Source organism: Teleopsis dalmanni, chromosome 1 (assembly GCF_002237135.1).
Source record: "Teleopsis dalmanni isolate 2A chromosome 1, ASM223713v2, whole genome shotgun sequence".
NCBI classification, from domain to species: domain Eukaryota; kingdom Metazoa; phylum Arthropoda; class Insecta; order Diptera; family Diopsidae; genus Teleopsis; species Teleopsis dalmanni.
The window spans coordinates 231,920,906-231,926,580 of record NC_051846.1 but is presented as its reverse complement, the minus strand read 5'-3'; positions in this window follow the sequence as shown (position 1 = coordinate 231,926,580).

Sequence of the window (5,675 nt, the reverse complement as noted above, 5' to 3'; positions counted from 1 at the left end):
TTATTAATTTATGATACCCTTAATTGTCTTCCATATTTGTTAAAGAACAATTTTTATTATGAGTTCTCAAACTTTTCTTTACCCTAAGATCCCGCAATAAACCATTTAGTGCTTGATTACCCCAACACATCCACATTATAACTTGAACATAATCTACTTCAATATGAGTCGTCTTCGTTATCCATTAAGAGTGGAGTTCGGCAGAAACAAATTAACAGACAGAAAGGCACAAACATGTACAATTTGTCTCGTGTCAATAATGTCAACCGATGTTCCCAAAACTGCGTACTGCTGCGCTTCATGGAATCGCGACGGACGTTGTTCTTATCGTGTTCGAGCAAATATAAGCTAATTATGTATGCATTTATGTACATGAAATCTTGTTGAAAAGTTCAAATTAAATTATTTGTTTATTTGTGGAGTAATAAAAATTTAAGCATTTGTTTGTGAAACTTTTGGAATATTGGCGCCATGTCAGCCGCGGCCAAATTACAAATTATGACGTGCCTTCCATCTGCACGAGAGATTATTTTCCAATGAAACTGAAAGCGGATTCTCCGTATAAATAGTGCTGGATAGTTATCACTTGTGATAAGATACGAAGTTCTTCTGTAAATCAAAGAATTCACAGAAACAAAACAATTTTATGTCGATATTTAATTAAGTTTACAGCGAGAAAACATTTTCTCAATATTAACAACGAATGATAATTTATTTACTTCCAAATAAATAAATTTATTTTTAATATATTTTCCTGCTGGCAAAATGTTAAGTTATCCCGTGATATCAAGATGTTCAATAATTTTATTATATGAGCTTAAGACAACAAAGCTCCCGGCGGCAGTGGATCGCTGCGCGCTGAGCGCTCCGGTTGGCGATCGCATATGGTTGCCGATCGTTATCGTAACGAATTTGACAAATCACAGACGCCAACACTAGATGCCGCCGCAATGCGAAAGGCATGCGTACGTTGGTCATCGTTTATTTTCGTTACGATATCGATCTGAAATACACAAATCGTTCATTCCTTGACGCTGCGGTCTTTTTATGTTTCGGTTTCGCATGAGCGTGCCTTTGCGAAGTGTGATCGAGTGCAGCAGTGGTAACCAAACCCTTGTAAACCTGACCAAGTACTGCTTTGTCCATGTCTCTGTAGTGTTCGGTTCAGTTCCAAACTATTCGAAATGATGCGCATGCGCGAATGACATTTTTATGATGATGACGCGTTGCGGCTGATACTGTTTCTGTGGCTTTAGTCACTGTGATGTATAGAATGTGAAATGCGAACAATTTTTTTCTTCCTGTTGTTTCTTTGTGAAGCTTGCGTGAGTCGCATACGTAAACAGCGTAGCGTTAATTGCAAGTAAAATATATGTAAAGATTCATAATAACAAATTTATTAATTAAATGACTAAATTCACTGTAAAATTACACCTAAAAGGCGCAATATGCTTAATATTGAAAACCACCTAAAAATTTAAAAAAAATGTATTTATAACAAAACAAAGATAAAATTTTATAGATTTGTCAAATAAAAACATACAATAACTGTTTTAATTTCAAAAAAAAGTATGATAAGTCAAAGTACTTGACTCTAAAATAGTTTGACAAATAGTGCCTAAGAGAGAGATATTAAGTTACTCTGTATTTACATTTAAAAAATATGTTATATCTATGTTTGGCTGATAGTGTCTAAATGATATTATCAAATATTGGTGTTTAAAATATTTAATACTGGTTGACTATTAATTAGCGTCCTTTTATCAAATTATGGTAATTTTAAAGCGATACTAAACACTAGGGTGGTTCGAAAATTTGCTTTTGGCAATAATATTTGATAAAAGTGACAACATTCGACAACTGAATAAGAAAAAATTGTTAAAGAAAGACAATTAAAAATAAAGCAATTAGATAAAATAAAACGATAATTGATTGAAAGTTATGCAAATTGACACCTCTGAACTTAAATCCACAAACCGTTTATTTTATAGACATCTGGGTTTCTAGTAATACATAGCTCGCTTAAATAAATATGATTTCAAAAGGTTCAAATTTTGTCCTCAAAAAACTTGATACTAATAAATAGTTAAAAATTTTTACTTTAGATGTCTCTCTTGAAGAGAGATTCTTCTCCTTGTCCATTTTAAAAGAGACGTTTTCAAATATCTATTTCTTACAATTACCTTCTAAAAGAGAAATCGACGAGAAAAACTGCTACTAAAACACGCTACCACATATATCCTAAAAAATAAAAATTTTTTGTATTTCCTACCGATTGAGGTACTAAAGGAGTAATAGAAATGTTTTTGTTTTAAGAGACACATATATTCAATGAAATCTTCCATTTTTCCTCTTCAAAACAAGAGTTTATTATTGTTGTACTGTAATGTAACTGCCTTACATAAAGGAAATACCGTCAAAGGTAACTTGTTGCTTAGACCAATTCTAGACTTTACAGATGATATTTGCCTTATGTCGCATACAGTCCTTCTTTGGCTAAAATACTAATTTGACAGCCCAAACTTAAAGTCCTTAAGATCCGTGCTCTCACTCAAATTCACTAAACACCACAGCTGCAGATCGTTAGAATTTCTCTTGACTGGTAGCAATGTTTTTTTTGTTATTTAAATAAACAAAAATAATGTTAAAATTAAATGTTATGTATAATAAGTTTATACATAATAAAGTATTTATTTTATCTGATCGATAAACTTCTACTGCTCAAATGCAATAGCCGAATTTATTTCTTGCTAATAAAAAACTTTCTATCAGTTGACTAGAAAAAAAAATCCTTTTGTCTATCAACTTTCAGCTTTACTGTCTGTCTACTGTCAGCGAGAGATAATCCATAAAAGGCACTATTGCTGTCTCAAATGGTAACGTTTATTATTATTATTAAAGAAGGGATTCTGCACTGAGACATAAAAGATCTATTGTGCCCCTTACACGGGTTAAAGTGTTTCTCCAAATCCGATTTCTTTAATAAAAGACAGTTTAGAACCTACCTTTCCTAGTCTTGAATCTTTATGATCCATGAAATACCCTCCTAAGTATTTCTTGCGCTTATATGGTAACGTTTACGATTGTCTAAAACTAAACGCAGACCATTCTGAGCAGAGTACTAAAAATATTTTTCCTAACATCATCTAGCTATTCCTCACACAAAATTTTTAATTTTTTTTATAACTCATATAAAATCGATCGCTTTTTCGTCTGATGTTAGTTACTTCAAGACAATATCGAATACACTGAGTTATTCTCATTGAAATATGAAAAATTATTGGAATTAATCAAATTTGTATTAATTCATATTTTATTATGTACGCATTTTTCAAGTCACATTAAGCATTATTTAAAATTTTTTAAAACAATTTGCTTGCTTTAAAACTTATCGAAGGCACGATCAGACATACCTCAATCGATCCCCACGCACATTTACGCCTTGTAAAATCGAACATCGAATTTCTTCGCTTCATCCAGTCTTCTACTTTTTTTTTGGGATAAGAGCCGTCGTACAAGTGTGTAGTCGTCATTGTTGTAGTTGTCGTTTAAGTAAATGATCATTTTGTATAAAATTAATGTTCTTCAAAACACTTTTAAAATACTTTTTGGAATTGTTTTCATTTTTTAGTTGTTCCAACCCAAACAAGAGACACGATGTGTTAAAGATTTCGCAGACAAGACATGAAAATGCAAAATCTAAACGAGTTGATTGTCAATATTAAGACTCCTACTGTGGGCACATCAGCCGCACATTCACACGCACTTCGGGGCCGTCGAAAAGTAGCACCAGGATATGTCGCTGCCATAGACTACACTGCAGCCTACAAAACTGACTACGAAGTGGCAAATGTGTTGAGCCATACATCGAGCACCTCATCTCACTTCATCACACTTCATCTTACTTACTCTCACCCGTTTTTGCTATCATTTGAAAATTGAATTTTACAATTATTGCATTTCGGTGTTAAACAATGAAGGTGTTGATCGCTTGTAACAATATTCCAACACTGCAACGCTGCAAGGCTGCATGGTGTGCTTGTAAAGCATTTGTTGTATGTAATGTTGCATTTTGATAAATATTGCATGATAAGAGGTGTGACGCAGCCAACAAGCAAAGTGCAATAAAAGAAATGTACTTCGCACTTGCACATATTCGCAATCTGCATTTGCAACCAATGCACCCTTGTAAAATTTTATATATAATTAATCTTCCATATATATTTTAATATTATTATTAATATCATATATATCCCAATATAATAATTAATAGAAAAATATCTTGTAAAATTCTCTTTTTTAAATATTTGTACAAACATGAATCTCTATTCGCTCTCAACACTTTTCTTTAATGTGTTACAAACATCTTAAAATAAATCAAATTGTGATGTATTGAGGGACCACCTAAATAAGAAAACAATAAAAATTTCACATACAATATAAACAAACCCAACAATCACAACAGCAGCACCAACAACAACAGCACCACTAATATCGAAAATAACATCTTGGAAACCACAAAAGATACAACAAGGCAGGCACTGTTCAGGTGCAATTTGTTGGTGGCGGCTGCAGCGCAGGCAACCTGCTGCGTTTGCGGTGTTAAATAAGCGACTTTCTGCTGTATCAAAAAAACAAAATTCTTAGATGCCCTTTTCCCTTTGTTTTTGGGCTTCCACAAATTTCTGTTAATACGTAATTTGAGTCGAACTCGTAATTCATTATGATCCGCGTCTGTCTGCGATCTTTCCTCTCTTCGTCTCGATTGGATCTTTCTTTATGTGTTGCTATTACAAAAAAAATTTTATATTAAATCAATTGAATGTCAATGAAAATATTTGAACACTGAAAAAAATATATGAGTAAAAAGATAATATTAATATGACCCATATAATCCATAAATCCTATATAATGAATGGCATATCGATGAAAATACTTAAAGTCCACGAAATCCTCTAAGACTTAAGAAAAAAACCTGTTCTCAAAATTAACTCATAAATAAAACAAGAAAATAAGTTAGACTTACAGTTATTAGAAAACTGATACGTAAAAGTTTTATTATTTTCCGATTTCTGGTGCCTCAATGTGAAAAAAAGGCACCATGTTTCTTGTATCTCATGATCATATCAAAGAAAGCATAAAAAAGTTAAGAAAACAAAGGTTCTAAAGCCAGTGGTCTATTATTAGTGGGGGCTTCATAAAACCAAATACTTCATTAGCGGTCTAAAGAGAAAACACCATTCAATTTTATCGATATCTTAACCCTTTTGTTTAAAATCAAAAATGATTAAAACACATAGATATAGTTTTATAATAATATACATATTCTCAAATACTTATATTATAAAAAATTTAGGAATTCTAGGAATTTTACTTTACAAAATTGGGAACTTATTTTAATAGAGTTCTCAGATTTAAGAACTCTTAAGAACTTTAAGAATTTTAGATATATGACATAAGAAATTGACATAACTATGTCATATGGTACACAATCCGCAATATAACTCTAGATAACTGAATTAACAAATATCCTACCACGTTTAGTCTGGACAAGTATACCAATAGCTACTTACTAATTCCATATTATTATTTTTAAATCAACACTAATCAAACAGTTGATAGATTAAATAATTTAAGATTTTATATAAATCGCTAAATCAACTAGCAGTGACTGG